General features: G+C 46.5%; 1 protein-coding gene and 3 non-coding genes across 4 annotated transcripts in view; all 4 read left to right on the top strand.

Annotated features, from left to right (window-relative positions):
- Nucleotides 1–17,889, top strand: part of LOC140460302 (uncharacterized) — a 251,439-nt gene that overhangs the window by 103,258 nt on the left and 130,292 nt on the right. The gene's annotated exons all lie outside the window — the stretch shown is intronic.
- On the top strand, nt 10,488–10,561 carry trnan-guu (transfer RNA asparagine (anticodon GUU)). The gene has a single exon. It is a non-coding gene; the product is annotated as a tRNA-Asn (tRNA).
- On the top strand, nt 13,847–13,920 carry trnan-guu (transfer RNA asparagine (anticodon GUU)). The gene has a single exon. It is a non-coding gene; the product is annotated as a tRNA-Asn (tRNA).
- On the top strand, nt 17,207–17,280 carry trnan-guu (transfer RNA asparagine (anticodon GUU)). Its single transcript has one exon. It is a non-coding gene; the product is annotated as a tRNA-Asn (tRNA).

Here is a 17,889-nt window from a genome sequence, read left to right on the forward strand (position 1 = left end):
TTCTACCTTTGAACCAGTTCTGTATCCAAGTGGCTAGTTCTCCCTGTATTCCGCGAGATCTAACCTTGCTAATCAGTCTCCCATGGGGAACCGGATTCTGGGTAATCCAAGTTGGAGGATCGGAAGAATTTCTGGCTATAAGAGCTGCTCCTTTTTTTTGAGGTATTTTAAGTGTTGGAGGCGATTTCCTCCAATTCCAGAAGCAGCAATTACTGTTTTATATGCTGTTGCATTGTTTTGGAACTTTTGGAAAAAAAGACAAAATAACAGCTGTTTTAATGGGGAGAAGAGCAGACAAAGGAAGCACATGGCGAGGACAGTGCAGGAGACAGAGAGAGGGAGAGAGAACCTGCACAGTTACCGCCTTTGCTGTTTGAATTCGTGTATCGCTGGACATCGGAGTGCATCTGGGAAGATTAACAAACAGTGAAATTCACAACTAATCTTGGAGTCGATGGCTCGACTCTCCTCTCGATGTTTCCTTCAGCAGCGTTCCCCTACACTGGTGCTATGTTCTGTGTCTTGCCTTTGAAGATGCGAACTAAATATCTCACACTGATATACTGGCCCAACATAGGAAGTTGAGGTGACGCACATGTGGTGCTCTCCTGTTCTCTGTTCCCTTTGTTGAGGAGGATAATGCTTGTACCTGTCCGCTCGGGTCTGAGAGAACAATTCAGAAACAGAATGGTGTAATTATCCACCAATGGAGATAGGCCGTGTCTTGGGAGACAGAATGAGAAGCAGATGTGGTAGAAACTCTCGCTGCATGCAATTCTTGGAGGAATGTAGAATGTACTCCACAGTGAGCAAGTCCCAGCTGCTTCGGGAGGTGAGAGGGCCCACCGTGTATGGTATGGTGGTCTAGGCATATGATTCCCGCTTTGGTGAAAATGCTCTCACGCCTGAAAGGATCGAAAGTGAATAGGCAGAGACTAAAAGTCATTGGGAAGAGTAGGAAAAGTGATATTAAGATTAGATTACATTACATTACAATGTGGAAACAGGCCCTTCAGCCCATCAAGTCCAGACTGACCCGCCAAAGCGCAACCCACCCATACCCCTACATTTACCCCTTACCTCACACGACAGGCAATTTAGCATGGCCAATTCACCTGACCTGCACATCTTTGGACTGTGGGAGGAAACCGGAGCGCCCGGAGGAAACCCACGCAGACACGGGGAGAACGGATATTAAGTAGAACGTTTTCACAGAGGGAGTGGTTGGGATCAGGAAAGGCTGCCTGACAGTGACAGAGAGGCAGATTCAATGGACACAGAAGGGATTTCGGGGTGGTCATGTTCAAAGTAACAATGCAGAGATTTACAGGGAGAAGGCAAGATTACGATACGAATAAAGGTACATTGCTCATTTGGAGAAGCAGCAGAGCAAAGGTGGGCTGTGACACATTCTGTGATTCTGAATGAACTGACAGTTGGACCAACATAAGGTGGCAATTTATCCAAAGGTTATGTTTACACAGCCTCCACACCAGCAGCTTTAGATCTAACTTCTTGATTTAAAGCAGCAGAAATTGCGCCCCATTGAGCCTGATGGGATTTAAACGCGCAATCTTGAAAGCAGCAGGGAGACGCGCTCCCGTTGCGTCACAAGCCCACCCGACGCGGGGTTGAGGGAAGTGATCGTACTGCAATGATTTTATGTTATGATTGAGAACGGAGGCCAACGGTTCATGGCTGTTCTGTCTCACTCACTCTCTCACTCTGTCTCTCCAACAAATTTGCAACTCTTTCTGAATAAAAACTGCGGATGCTGTATTTCAGAAACAAAAACAGTAGTTCCTGGAAAAGCTCAGCAGGTCTGGCAGCTTCTGTGAAGAAGAATCCGGTGACCCTTCCACAGAGCTGGTGATGAATAGGAAAATGTCGGTTACTATGCAGATGGGAGGGTGGAAGGAAGGCGGCGGAGTAAATGGTAGATAGGGATAGAGACCAAAGTGAGACAAGAATGGTTGGACAGACATCGGAGTTGACAGCGATCTGTCTGGGAGGGTGAATAGGTGTTAAAGGAAATTGTTAAGGGCTAAGAATAGGTGGTGTGTTCAAATCTTTGAAGATGTGAACTAAATATCATCACAATGATATACTGGCCCAATGTCGAAAGTTGACTAGAGGTCAGACTGTTTGGTTCTTCTGATCATTAATCTGCCCAATCCCACCGCTTCTTCTCACGTGTCCAATTTCAGATCGATGTTGTTAATGTCCCTTATACTCCTTCAGATCCAGGTTTCGCTCACAGGGCTAGAACAGAACTGTCACCAAATACATTTACCAATCTACGTTCATCCTATCGATTGTATTAGCATCATCAACACTTCTCATCAAAATAACTCGAGAGACTTTCATCACAATTTTCTGTGAACAGTCATACATTAGCTTTGCTGAATGAACCCCATATTTCTTGAAGTGGCTCCTTATTTTCGGCCCTGATTATTAATCTCTCTACGCATGGGAATGGATCCTTCCCACCCGCTCGATCTCTCATCAATGTGTGTAGTTCAATTCGATCTTCCATCAGCCTCCTCTGTCCTGAACAAATCCAGGGGAACAGGAAACGTTGGGGCTATGGCGCGGACAGGATAAGCCCAATACTCACCTTTCCTGTTAGAACTATTCCATGAGAAAGTTTAGACCTCAACTTTGGGCGTGTAGTTGTGGCCGAACACTTAAGGTGTTGGCGTAGAGATCCTTTGGGGCTCCCCCGCCCAGGGTGGTAACCTGCTGGCTATGCTTTCTTCGCTGGCGATTTTAAATAACTTCCTGTTGGTTGCATTATCGCTCAAACTTCACAAAACCCGTCTCAATAAAGACCCGTTTTCTCATGTCTGGGAATTGATTGCCATGCAGGAAACTCGGGTTCTGAACAAACAACGTATCAGACTCACAACGTCAGCTCTGTTTACCTTTCCACAGATGCTGCTCGACCTGTTGGCTTTCTGCAGTATTCTCTGTGTTTATTAGGCACAAGTGCTGCTTTTCATTCAAGAACTTCAATCCCTGTCCTCTGGTAACTGACTCTGGTCAGTGGCAATTGGTTCTTCTGATCATTAATCTGCCCATTCCCACCGCTTCTTCTCCCATCATTACCAACAGCCCCAGGAAATCTCCAGTTATCCTTGTTTACTCCAAAGCGAACATTCTCAACCTTGGGAATGTCTCCCCAAAATGGAAATTCCTCATCCCTGGACATGAGGCAAGGCGTACAATTGGGAAGAGATTTTGGCAAAATATTGTCAGTTAGGAAATGGAAAAATGTTCAAATGTTCATGAAGCAAAACAGAAATCCCAGTCTCCAGCTTTGTGAACCTTTAGAAACACTTTGGGAAGCGGATTTAGAGGAGAATGAAAGATGACTGGTCCGATTGAGCAGAGACAGTCCAGACACCGTCCCCTTGTTGAAGAGGCCGGGAGGTTGACTCTGATGTTCTCGGCACATGAACTGATCTGAGACATTGAAAGAATTGTCGTTCCTGCACATCAGGAATTCAAACTCCTTCTCGCCTCCGATCCAATGAGAGAACTCGGGAACAGGCAAAACGCTGAAAGGCTGGAAGGGCGACGGCCCCGGAGTAAGAAAGCTAGTTCCTCGTGACATGGATGTGTCTGCAGACAGCCCCCGGTATCTCCACAACACATCTCCCAGACTTGATCATGGAAAAGTAAAACAGATAGACGACAATTGTAATTCTTGGCGTTGAGGCTGAATTATATAATCACTAAGCGATAGCGCCGCCCGTAGCAGCGCCTGTTTCTGTGGAGCAATTGGTCAGCGCGTTCGGCTGTTGACCGGAAGGTTGGTGGTTCGAGTCCACCCAGGGGCGGTGTGTTCGCTGCTCTTCTTTGGCTTCGAAGCTGTGCGTTTTTAATGGGGTCAGGAAAATGTTCCCCAAACGGAAATCTTCTCCACAAAGGGGTTTCTGAATTGAATTAATGTCTAACGTAAGGGACTGCGTATGCTGAGAAGACGAGACCCAAAGAGAAACTCGGCAGGTTTGACAGTACCTGTCGGAGAAATCAAAATTCTGAAATGTTGCCTCTGATTCTCTTTCCACAGATGTTGCCTGACCTGCTGAGTTCCTCCTGCAATTTCTAACTGAAAGTTCATTTCATCTTTTGGGGTGAAACACCTAAATATCTGGAAAACCATGTGCAGATATTTAACCCTTTCGAATCACAGTGAAGTGATTGGATTCAAACAAACTCTGCGATGATTCACTCTTTCTCAGCTCCACAGGCAAACAGACCTGGGAAGTCAAGCTGTCAGTGTGGTTCTGGATTCGTGGGCCGAGTGGTTAATGCGAAGGACTTGAAATCCATTGCGGTTTCCCCACGCAGGTGTGAACCCTGCCGAGTACAAAATGAGAAATGTCGTCGAAAAGAAAGGGAGCTTGCTCCCCGGCTTCTTCTTTAAGATTCAAATCAGTTGAGGGGGAAAATATTTCACTCAAATTGGGACTGGTGGGAATCTGCAACCCACTGCCTGTTCGGGTGGAACAAGCAGATACCCGCAGAGCTTCTTTTGAGGCTATGAGCAAAGTGTTTGGAAATGAGACTAGAAGAGTGAGGGGCTTGAAATCGGGATCGAAATGAAGCAGGTACCTGTGGACAAAGGTGTTTTATTTGCCAGTGAAAGATACTGCTTCACAAAGTTGGGCCTGTGGAAGGGAATCAGTGACGGTGATTATCTTTGGTTGTTCACCTTGTGAATGAACCCATTGCTGCGCATGTCCGTGTTAACGTCAGAACTCTGCAGCATGGTGGCGTGAGATACGCACAGGACCGGGGTGCAATGGATGATGCATCTGACTCCACCTACCTGTTTGAAATGCAGCTCACAGCTTCTTCACACACCCCAATTAATCTTTCTCATTGTCCTGAAGCCGGCATACGGTTTGAATTCCCGATCTGCGGGAATGAGAATCCTTTCACTGTCTCGCGTCAGTAAATGTCCCTGAGAACATCTGAGTCAACTCACAGCGCAGTCAGATGAGGGGAAGCTGAAGTAGCCCCACGTGCTGCTCACGGGCGCATTTTATTCTCCCCAACTCAACGCCTCAACCACTGCGGCTCCTGGGAGTGGAAAAGAAACAATCACCAAAACCCAGTCTAAGCTCTTTGAATCTTCAGAAAATAAGCATGCGTTCATCCCTTCGGATTTTCTATCCTGGGCTGACAGGGATGGGTTTTGTCACTCTTTTGTAGGACATTGCAAGTGGATGTTTTGCTGAAAAGCACCGCAATGCAATCTGATTAATCAGGGCCTGGATGTTTTCGGCCTTTGAATGTAAGTGTTGTGCTCCAGAACTTTGTTGTTCCCAGTTTATAATACTTATCTTCCCAGTCCCCTTTATCACTTCTCGAAAGTGTTTAATTTGTGTCTTGTAATCCTTTCACAGTCGGCTAATGAGGATAGCGTTTCCGTGTTTTACCTCAATTATCTTGACCTTGCATACCTCAAGCCTGAAGCTAATTTCACGAGAAACCTTGTCCAGTTCAAAAGCCAACTATTAATGATGGCTCTGTTTCTTGTCACGTGTCCAATTTCAGATCGATGTTGTTAATGTCCCTTCTACTCCTTCAGATCCAGGTTTCGCTCACAGGGCTAGAACAGAACTGTCACCAAATACATTTACCAATCTACGTTCATCCTATCGATTGTATTAGCATCATCAACACTTCTCATCAAAATAACTCGAGAGACTTTCATCACAATTTTCTGTGAACAGTCATACATTAGCTTTGCTGAATGAACCCCAAATTTCTTGAAGTGGCTCCTTATTTTCGGTCCTGATTATTAATCTCTCTACGCATGGGAATGGATCCTTCCCAGCCGCTCTATCTCTCATCAATGTGTGTAGTTCAATTCGATCTCCCATCAGCCTCCTCTGTCCTGATCAAATCCAGGGGAACAGGAAACGTTGGGGCTATGGCGCGGACAGGCAAGCCCAATACTCACCTTTCCAGTTAGAACTATTCCATGAGAAAGTTTAGACCACAACTTTGGGCGTGTAGTTGTGGCCGAACACTTAAGGTGTTGGTGTAAAGATCCTTTGGGACACCCCCGCCCAGGGTGGTAACCTGCTGACTATGCTTTCTTCGCTGGCGATTTTAAATGACTTCCTGTTGGTTGCATTATCGCTCAAACTTCACAAAACCCGTCTCAATAAAGTCCCGTTTTCTCATGTCTGGGAATTGATTGCCATGCAGGAAACTCGGGTTCTGAACAAACAACGTACCAGACTCACAACGTCAGCTCTGTTTACCTTTCCACAGATGCTGCTCGACCTGTTGGCTTTCTGTAGTATTCTCTTTGTTTATTAGGCACAAGTGCTGCTTTTCATTCAAGAACTTCAATCCCTGTCCTCTGGTAACTGACTCTGGTCAGTGGCAATTGGTTCTTCTGATCATTCATCTGCCCATTCCCACCGCTTCTTCTCCCATCATGACCAACAGCCCCAGGAAATCTCCAGTTAACCTTCTTTGCTCCAAAGCAAACATTCTCAACCTTGGCAATGTCTCGCCAAAATGGAAATTCCTCATCCCTGGACATGAGGCAAGGCGTACAATTGGGAAGAAATTTTGGCAAAATATAGTCAGTTAGGCAATGGAAAAATGTTCAAATGTTCATGAAGCAAAACAGAAATCCCAGTCTCCAGCTTTGTGAACCTTTAGAAACACTTTGGGAAGCGGATTTAGAGGAGAATGAAAGATGACCGGTCCGATTGAGCAGAGACAGTCCAGACACCGTCCCCTTGTTGAAGAGGCCGGGAGGTTGACTCTGATGTTCTCGGCACATGAACTGATCTGTGACATTGAAAGAATTGTCGTTACTGCACATCAGGAATTCAAACTCCTTCTCGCCTCCGAGCCAATGAGAGAACTCGGGAACAGGCAAAACGCTGAAAGGCTGGAAGGGCGACGGCCCCGGAGTAAGAAAGCTAGTTCCTCGTGACATGGATGTGTCTGCAGACTGTCCCCGGTATCTCCCCAATAGATCTCCCAGGCTTGATTATGGAAAAGTAAAACTGATAGACGACAATTGTAATTCTAGGCGGGGGGCTGAATTATGAAATCACTGCGCGATGGCGCCGCTGATGGCCGCGCCTGTCTCTGTGGCGCAATTGGTCAGCGCGTTCGGCTGTTCCCCGAAAGGTTGGTGCTTCGAGCCCACCCAGGGGCGGCGTGTTCGCTGCTCTTCTTTGGCTTCGAAGCTGTGCGCTTTTAATGGGGTCAGGAAAATGTTCCCCAAACGGAAATCTTCTCCACAAAGGGGTTTCTGAATTGAATTAATGTCTAACGTAAGGGACTGCGTGTGCTGAGAAGACGAGACCAAAAGAGAAACTCGGCAGCTTTGACGGTACCTGTCAGAGAAAACAGAATTCTGGAATGTTGCCTCTGATTCTCTTTCCACAGATGTTGCCTGACCTGCTGAGTTCCTCCTGCAATTTCTAACTGAAAGTTCATTTCATCTTTTGGAGTGAAACACCTAATTATCTGCAAAACCATGTGAAGATATTTAACCCTTTCGAATCACTGTGAAGTGATTGGATTCAAACAAACTCTGCGATGATTGACTCTTTCTCAGCTCCACAGGCAGACAGACCTGGGAAGTCAAGCTGTCAGTGTGGTTCTGTATTCGTCGGCCGAGTGGTTAATGCGATGGACTTGAAATCCATTGCGAGTTCCCCACGCAGGTGTGAACACTGCCGAGTACAAAATGAGAAATGTCGTCGAAAAGAAAGGGAGTTTGCTCCCCGGCTTCTTCTTTAAGATTCAAATCAGTGGAGAGGGAATAATATTTCACTGAAATTAGGAATGGTGGGAATCTGCAACCCACTGCCTGTTCGGGTGGAACAAGCAGACACCAGCAGAGCTTCTTTTGAGGCTATGAGCAAAGTGTTTGGAAATGAGACTAGAAGAGTGAGGGGCTTGAAATCGTGATCGAAATGAAGCAGGCACCTGTGGACAAGGGTGTTTCCTTTGCCAGTGAAAGATACTGCTTCACAAAGTTGGGCCTGTGGAAGGGAATCAGTGACGGTGATTATCTTTGGTTGTTCACCTTGTGAATGAACCCATTGCTGCGCATGTCCGTGTTAACGTCAGAACTCTGCAGCATGGTGGCGTGAGATACGCACAGGACCAGGGCGCAATGGATGATGCATCTGACTCCACCTACCTGTTTGAAATGCAGCTCACAGCTTCTTCACACACCCCAATTAATCTTCTCATTGTCCTGAAGCCGGCATACGGTTTGAATTCCCGATCTGCGGGAATGAGGATCCTTTCACTGTCTCGCGTCAGTAAATGTCACTGAGAACATCTGAGTCAACTCACAGCGCAGTCAGATGAGGGGAAGCTGAAATAGCCCCATATGCTGCTCACGGGCACATTGTATTCTCCCCAACTCAACGCCTCAACCACTGCGGCTCCTGGGAGTGGAAAAGAAACAATCACCAAAACCCAGTCTAAGCTCTGTGAATCTTCAGAAAATCAGCAAACGTTCATCCCTTCGGATTTTCTATCCTGGGCTGACAGGGATGGGTTTTGCCACTCTTTTGTTGGACATTGCAAGTGGATGTTTTGCAGAAAAGCACCACAATGCAATCTGATTAATCAGGACCTGGATGTTTTCGGCCTTTGAATGTAAGTGTTGTGCTCCAGAACTTTGTTGTTCCCAGTTTATAATACTTATCTTCCCAGTCACCTGTATCACTTGTCGAAAATGTTTAATTTGTGTCTTGTAATCCTTTCACTGTCTGCTAATGAGGATAGCGTTTCCGTGTTTTACCTAAATTATCTTGACCTTGCATACCTCAAGCCTCAAGCTAATTTCACGAGAAACCTTGTCCAGTTCAAAAGCCAACTGTGAATGATGGCTCTGTTTCTTGTCACGTGTCCAATTTCAGATCGATGTTGTTAATGTCCCTTCTACTCCTTCAGATCCAGGTTTCGCTCACAGGGCTAGAACAGAACTGTCACCAAATACATTGACCAACCTACGTTCATCCTATCGATTGTATTAGCATCATCAACACTTCTCATCAAAGTAACTCGAGAGACTTTCATCACAATTTTCTGTGAACAGTTCTACATTAGCTTTGCTGAATGAACCCCAAATTTCTTGAAGTGGCTCCTTATTTTCGGCCCTGATTATTAATCTCTCTACGCATGGGAATGGATCCTTCCCAGCCGCTCTATCTCTCATCAATGTGTGTAGTTCAATTCGATCTCCCATCAGCCTCCTCTGTCCTGATCAAATCCAGGGGAACAGGAAACGTTGGGGCTATGGCGCGGACAGGACAAGCCAAATACTCACCTTTCCTGTTAGAACTATTCCATGAGAAAGTTTAGACCACAACTTTGGGCGTGTAGTTGTGGCCGAACACTTAAGGTGTTGGCATAGAGATCCTTTGGGGCTCCCCCGCCCAGGGTGGTAACCTGCTGACTATGCTTTCTTCGCTGGCGATTTTAAATGACTTCCTGTTGGTTGCATTATCGCTCAAACTTCACAAAACCCGTCTCAATAAAGACCCGTTTTCTCATGTCTGGGAATTGATTGCCATGCAGGAAACTCGGGTTCTGAACAAACAACGTACCAGACTCACAACGTCAGCTCTGTTTCCCTTTCCACAGATGCTGCTCGACCCGTTGGCTTTCTGCAGTATTCTCTGTGTTTATTAGGCACAAGTGCTGCTTTTCATTCAAGAACTTCAATCCCTGTCCTCTGGTAACTGACTCTGGTCAGTGGCAATTGGTTCTTCTGATCATTAAACTGCCCATTCCCACCGCTTCTTCCTCCATCGTGACCAACAGCCCCAGGAAATCTCCAGTTTTCCTTCTTTGCTCCAAAGCGAACATTTTCCATCTTGGGAATGTCTCCCCAAAATGGAAATTCCTCATCCCTGGACATGAGGCAAGGCGTACAATTGGAAGAGATTTTGGCAAAATATTGTCAGTTAGGAAATGGAAAAATGTTCAAATGTTCATGAAGCAACACAGAAATCCCAGTCTCCAGCTTTGTGAACCTTTAGAAACACTTTGCGAAGCGGATTTCGAGGAGAATGAAAGATGACCGGTCCGATTGAGCAGAGACAGTCCAGACACCGTCCCCTTGTTGACGAGGCCGGGAGGTTGACTCTGATGTTCTTGGCACATGAACTGATCTGAGACAATGAAAGAATTGTCGTTCCTGCACATCATGAATTCAAACCCCTTCTCCCCTGCGAGCCAACGAGAGAACTCGGGAACAGGCAAAACACTGAAAGGCTGGAAGGGCGACGGCCCCGGAGTAAGAAAGCTAGTTCCTCGTGACATGGATGTGTCTGCAGACTGTCCCCGGTATCTCCACAAGAGATCTCCCAGGCTTGATTATGGAAAAGTAAAACTGATAGACGACAATTGTAATTCTCGGCGGGGAGGCTGAATTATAAAATCACCAGGCGATGGTGCAGCCCAAGTCAGCGCCTGTCTCTGTGGCGCAATTGGTCAGCGCGTTCGGCTGTTAACCGAGAGGTTGGTGGTTCGAGCCCACCCAGGGGCGGTGTGTTCGCCGCCCGTCTTTGGCTTCGAAGCTGTGCGCTTTTAATGGCGTCAGGAAAATTTTCCCCCAACGGAAATCTTCTCCACAAAGGGGTTTCTGAATTGAATTGGTGTCTAACGGAAGGGACTGCGTTTGCTGAGAAGACGAGACCAAAAGAGAAACTAGGCAGGTTTGACAGTACCTGTCGGTGAAAACACAATTTTGAAATGTTGCCTCTGATTCTCTTTCCACAGATGTTGCCTGACCTGCTGAGTTCCTCCTGCAATTTCTAACTGAAAGTTCATTTCATCTTTTGGGGTGAAACACAGAAATATCTGCAAACACCATGTGCCGATATTTAACCCTTTCGAATCACTGTGAAGTGATTGGATTCAAACAAACTCTGCGATGATTCACTCTTTCTCAGCTCCATAGGCAGACAGGCCTGGGAAGTCAAGCTGTCAGTGTGGTTCTGTATTCGTTGGCCGAGTGGTTAATGCGATGTACATGAAATCCATTGCGGTTTCCCCTCGCAGGTGTGAACCCTGCCGAGTACAAAATGAGAAATGTCGTCGAAAAGAAAGGGAGCTTGCTCCCCGGCTTCTTCTTTAAGATTCAAATCAGTGGAGGGGGAAAAATATTTCACTCAAATTGGGACTGGTGGGAATCTGCAACCCACTGCCTGTTCGGGTGGAACAAGCAGATACCCGCAGAGCTTCTTTTGAGGCTATGAGCAAAGTGTTTGGAAATGAGACTAGAACAGTGAGGTGCTTGAAATCGTGATCGAAATGAAGCAGGCACCTGAGGACAAGGGTGTTTCCTTTGCCAGTGAAAGATACTGCTTCACCAAGTTGGGCCTGTGGAAGGGAATCAGTGACGGTGATTATCTTTGGTTGTTCGCCTTGTGAATGAACCCATTGCTGCGCATGTCCGTGCTAACGTCAGAACTCTGCAGCATGGTGGCGTGAGATACGCACAGGGCGGGGCCAATGGATGATGCATCTGACTCCACCTCCCTGTTTGAAATGCAGCTCACAGCTTCTTCACACACCCCAATTAATCTTTCTCATTGTCCTGTAGCCGGCATACGGTTTGAATTCCCGATCTGCGGGAATGAGAATCCTTTCACTGTCTCGCGTCAGTAAATGTCCCTGAGAACATCTGAGTCAACTCACAGCGCAGTCATATGAGGGGAAGCTGAAATAGCCCCACATGCTGCTCACGGGCACATTTTATTCTCCCCAACTCAACGCCTCAAACACTGCGGCTCCTGGGAGTGGAAAAGAAACAATCACCAAAACCCAGTCCAAGCTCTGTGAATCTTCAGAAAATCAGCAAACGTTCATCCCTTCGGATTTTCTATCCTGGGCTGACAGGGATGGGTTTTGTCACTCTTTTGTAGGACATTGCAAGTGGATGTTTTGCAAACATGCACTACAATGCAATCTGATTAATCAGGACCTGGATGTTTTCGGTCTTTGAATGTATGTGTTGTGCTCCAGAACTTTGCTGTTCACAGTTTATAATACTTATCTTCCCAGTCCCCTGTATCACTTGTCGAAAATGTTTAATTTGTGTCTTGTAATCCTTTCACTGTCTGCTAATGAGGATAGCGTTTCCGTGTTTTACCTAAATTATCTTGACCTTGCATACCTCAAGCCTCAAGCGAATTTCACGAGAAACCTTCTCCAGTTCAAAAGCCAACTGTTCATGATGGCTCTGTTCCTTGTCACGTGTCCAATTTCAGATCGATGTTGTTAATGTCCCTTCTACTCCTTCAGATCCAGGTTTCGCTCACAGGGCTAGAACAGAACTGTCACCAAATACATTTACCAATCTACGTTCATCCTATCGATTGTATTAGCATCATCAACACTTCTCATCAAAATAACTCGAGAGACTTTCATCACAATTTTCTGTGAACAGTCATACATTAGCTTTGCTGAATGAACCCCAAATTTCTTGAAGTGGCTCCTTATTTTCGGCCCTGATTATTAATCTCTCTACGCATGGGAATGGATCCTTCCCAGCCGCTCTATCTCTCATCAATGTGTGTAGTTCAATTCGATCTCCCATCAGCCTCCTCTGTCCTGATCAAATCCAGGGCAACAGGAACCGTTGGGGCTATGGCGCGGACAGGACAATGCCAATACTCACCTTTCCTGTTAGAACTATTCCATGAGAAAGTTTAGACCACAACTTTGGGCGTGTAGTTGTGGCCGAACACTTAAGGTGTTGGCGTAGAGATCCTTTGGGGCTCCCCGCCCAGGGTGGTAACCTGCTGGCTATGATTTCTTCGCTGGCGATTTTAAATGACTTCCTGTTGGTTGCATTATCGCTCAAACTTCACAAAACCCGTCTCAATAAAGACCCGTTTTCTCATGTCTGGGAATTGATTGCCATGCAGGAAACTCGGGTTCTGAACAAACAACGTACCAGACTCACAACGTCAGCTCTGTTTCCCTTTCCACAGATGCTGCTCGACCCGTTGGCTTTCTGCAGTATTCTCTGTGTTTATTAGGCACAAGTGCTGCTTTTCATTCAAGAACTTCAATCCCTGTCCTCTGGTAACTGACTCTGGTCAGTGGCAATTGGTTCTTCTGATCATTAAACTGCCCATTCCCACCGCTTCTTCCTCCATCGTGACCAACAGCCCCAGGAAATCTCCAGTTTTCCTTCTTTGCTCCAAAGCGAACATTCTCCATCTTGGGAATGTCTCCCCAAAATGGAAATTCCTCATCCCTGGACATGAGGCAAGGCGTACAATTGGAAGAGATTTTGGCAAAATATTGTCAGTTAGGAAATGGAAAAATGTTCAAATGTTCATGAAGCAACACAGAAATCCCAGTCTCCAGCTTTGTGAACCTTTAGAAACACTTTGCGAAGCGGATTTCGAGGAGAATGAAAGATGACCGGTCCGATTGAGCAGAGACAGTCCAGACACCGTCCCCTTGTTGACGAGGCCGGGAGGTTGACTCTGATGTTCTTGGCACATGAACTGATCTGAGACAATGAAAGAATTGTCGTTCCTGCACATCATGAATTCAAACCCCTTCTCCCCTGCGAGCCAACGAGAGAACTCGGGAACAGGCAAAACACTGAAAGGCTGGAAGGGCGACGGCCCCGGAGTAAGAAAGCTAGTTCCTCGTGACATGGATGTGTCTGCAGACTGTCCCCGGTATCTCCACAAGAGATCTCCCAGGCTTGATTATGGTAAAGTAAAACTGATAGACGACAATTGTAATTCTCGGCGGGGAGGCTGAAGTATAAAATCACCAGGCGATGGTGCAGCCCAAGTCAGCGCCTGTCTCTGTGGCGCAATTGGTCAGCGCGTTCGGCTGTTAACCGAAAGGTTGGTGGTTCGAGCCCACCCAGGGGCGGTGTGTTCGCTGCCCTTCTTTGGCTTCGAAGCTGTGCGCTTTTAATGGCGTCAGGAAAATTTTCCCCCAACGGAAATCTTCTCCACAAAGGGGTTTCTGAATTGAATTGATGTCTAACGGAAGGGACTGCGTTTGCTGAGAAGACGAGACCAAAAGAGAAACTAGGCAGGTTTGACAGTACCTGTCGGTGAAAACACAATTTTGAAATGTTGCCTCTGATTCTCTTTCCACAGATGTTGCCTGACCTGCTGAGTTCCTCCTGCAATTTCTAACTGAAAGTTCATTTCATCTTTTGGGGTGAAACACAGAAATATCTGCAAACACCATGTGCCGATATTTAACCCTTTCGAATCACTGTGAAGTGATTGGATTCAAACAAACTCTGCGATGATTCACTCTTTCTCAGCTCCATAGGCAGACAGGCCTGGGAAGTCAAGCTGTCAGTGTGGTTCTGTATTCGTGGGCCGAGTGGTTAATGCGATGTACATGAAATCCATTGCGGTTTCCCCTCGCAGGTGTGAACCCTGCCGAGTACAAAATGAGAAATGTCGTCGAAAAGAAAGGGAGCTTGCTCCCCGGCTTCTTCTTTAAGATTCAAATCAGTGGAGGGGGAAAAATATTTCACTCAAATTGGGACTGGTGGGAATCTGCAACCCACTGCCTGTTCGGGTGGAACAAGCAGATACCCGCAGAGCTTCTTTTGAGGCTATGAGCAAAGTGTTTGGAAATGAGACTAGAACAGTGAGGTGCTTGAAATCGTGATCGAAATGAAGCAGGCACCTGAGGACAAGGGTGTTTCCTTTGCCAGTGAAAGATACTGCTTCACCAAGTTGGGCCTGTGGAAGGGAATCAGTGACGGTGATTATCTTTGGTTGTTCGCCTTGTGAATGAACCCATTGCTGCGCATGTCCGTGCTAACGTCAGAACTCTGCAGCATGGTGGCGTGAGATACGCACAGGGCCGGGGCCAATGGATGATGCATCTGACTCCACCTCCCTGTTTGAAATGCAGCTCACAGCTTCTTCACACACCCCAATTAATCTTTCTCATTGTCCTGTAGCCGGCATACGGTTTGAATTCCCGATCTGCGGGAATGAGAATCCTTTCACTGTCTCGCGTCAGTAAATGTCCCTGAGAACATCTGAGTCAACTCACAGCGCAGTCATATGAGGGGAAGCTGAAATAGCCCCACATGCTGCTCACGGGCACATTTTATTCTCCCCAACTCAACGCCTCAAACACTGCGGCTCCTGGGAGTGGAAAAGAAACAATCACCAAAACCCAGTCCAAGCTCTGTGAATCTTCAGAAAATCAGCAAACGTTCATCCCTTCGGATTTTCTATCCTGGGCTGACAGGGATGGGTTTTGTCACTCTTTTGTAGGACATTGCAAGTGGATGTTTTGCAAACATGCACTACAATGCAATCTGATTAATCAGGACCTGGATGTTTTCGGTCTTTGAATGTATGTGTTGTGCTCCAGAACTTTGCTGTTCACAGTTTATAATACTTATCTTCCCAGTCCCCTGTATCACTTGTCGAAAATGTTTAATTTGTGTCTTGTAATCCTTTCACTGTCTGCTAATGAGGATAGCGTTTCCGTGTTTTACCTAAATTATCTTGACCTTGCATACCTCAAGCCTCAAGCGAATTTCACGAGAAACCTTCTCCAGTTCAAAAGCCAACTGTTCATGATGGCTCTGTTCCTTGTCACGTGTCCAATTTCAGATCGATGTTGTTAATGTCCCTTCTACTCCTTCAGATCCAGGTTTCGCTCACAGGGCTAGAACAGAACTGTCACCAAATACATTTACCAATCTACGTTCATCCTATCGATTGTATTAGCATCATCAACACTTCTCATCAAAATAACTCGAGAGACTTTCATCACAATTTTCTGTGAACAGTCATACATTAGCTTTGCTGAATGAACCCCAAATTTCTTGAAGTGGCTCCTTATTTTCGGCCCTGATTATTAATCTCTCTACGCATGGGAATGGATCCTTCCCAGCCGCTCTATCTCTCATCAATGTGTGTAGTTCAATTCGATCTCCCATCAGCCTCCTCTGTCCTGATCAAATCCAGGGCAACAGGAACCGTTGGGGCTATGGCGCGGACAGGACAATCCCAATACTCACCTTTCCTGTTAGAACTATTCCATGAGAAAGTTTAGACCACAACTTTGGGCGTGTAGTTGTGGCCGAACACTTAAGGTGTTGGCGTAGAGATCCTTTGGGGCTCCCCGCCCAGGGTGGTAACCTGCTGGCTATGATTTCTTCGCTGGCGATTTTAAATGACTTCCTGTTGGTTGCATTATCGCTCAAACTTCACAAAACCCGTCTCAATAAAGACCCGTTTTCTCATGTCTGGGAATTGATTGCCATGCAGGAAACTCGGGTTCTGAACAAACAACGTACCAGACTCACAACGTCAGCTCTGTTTCCCTTTCCACAGATGCTGCTCGACCCGTTGGCTTTCTGCAGTATTCTCTGTGTTTATTAGGCACAAGTGCTGCTTTTCATTCAAGAACTTCAATCCCTGTCCTCTGGTAACTGACTCTGGTCAGTGGCAATTGGTTCTTCTGATCATTAAACTGCCCATTCCCACCGCTTCTTCCTCCATCGTGACCAACAGCCCCAGGAAATCTCCAGTTTTCCTTCTTTGCTCCAAAGCGAACATTCTCCATCTTGGGAATGTCTCCCCAAAATGGAAATTCCTCATCCCTGGACATGAGGCAAGGCGTACAATTGGAAGAGATTTTGGCAAAATATTGTCAGTTAGGAAATGGAAAAATGTTCAAATGTTCATGAAGCAACACAGAAATCCCAGTCTCCAGCTTTGTGAACCTTTAGAAACACTTTGCGAAGCGGATTTCGAGGAGAATGAAAGATGACCGGTCCGATTGAGCAGAGACAGTCCAGACACCGTCCCCTTGTTGACGAGGCCGGGAGGTTGACTCTGATGTTCTTGGCACATGAACTGATCTGAGACAATGAAAGAATTGTCGTTCCTGCACATCATGAATTCAAACCCCTTCTCCCCTGCGAGCCAACGAGAGAACTCGGGAACAGGCAAAACACTGAAAGGCTGGAAGGGCGACGGCCCCGGAGTAAGAAAGCTAGTTCCTCGTGACATGGATGTGTCTGCAGACTGTCCCCGGTATCTCCACAAGAGATCTCCCAGGCTTGATTATGGAAAAGTAAAACTGATAGACGACAATTGTAATTCTCGGCGGGGAGGCTGAAGTATAAAATCACCAGGCGATGGTGCAGCCCAAGTCAGCGCCTGTCTCTGTGGCGCAATTGGTCAGCGCGTTCGGCTGTTAACCGAAAGGTTGGTGGTTCGAGCCCACCCAGGGGCGGTGTGTTCGCTGCCCTTCTTTGGCTTCGAAGCTGTGCGCTTTTAATGGCGTCAGGAAAATTTTCCCCCAACGGAAATCTTCTCCACAAAGGGGTTTCTGAATTGAATTGATGTCTAACGGAAGGGACTGCGTTTGCTGAGAAGACGAGACCAAAAGAGAAACTAGGCAGGTTTGACAGTACCTGTCGGTGAAAACACAATTTTGAAATGTTGCCTCTGATTCTCTTTCCACAGATGTTGCCTGACCTGCTGAGTTCCTCCTGCAATTTCTAACTGAAAGTTCATTTCATCTTTTGGGGTGAAACACCGAAATATCTGCAAACACCATGTGCCGATATTTAACCCTTTCGAATCACTGTGAAGTGATTGGATTCAAACAAACTCTGCGATGATTCACTCTTTCTCAGCTCCATAGGCAGACAGGCCTGGGAAGTCAAGCTGTCAGTGTGGTTCTGTATTCGTGGGCCGAGTGGTTAATGCGATGTACATGAAATCCATTGCGGTTTCCCCTCGCAGGTGTGAACCCTGCCGAGTACAAAATGAGAAATGTCGTCGAAAAGAAAGGGAGCTTGCTCCCCGGCTTCTTCTTTAAGATTCAAATCAGTGGAGG

The sequence above is a fragment of the Chiloscyllium punctatum genome, chromosome 36 (assembly GCF_047496795.1).
Source record: "Chiloscyllium punctatum isolate Juve2018m chromosome 36, sChiPun1.3, whole genome shotgun sequence".
Lineage (NCBI taxonomy): Eukaryota > Metazoa > Chordata > Chondrichthyes > Orectolobiformes > Hemiscylliidae > Chiloscyllium > Chiloscyllium punctatum.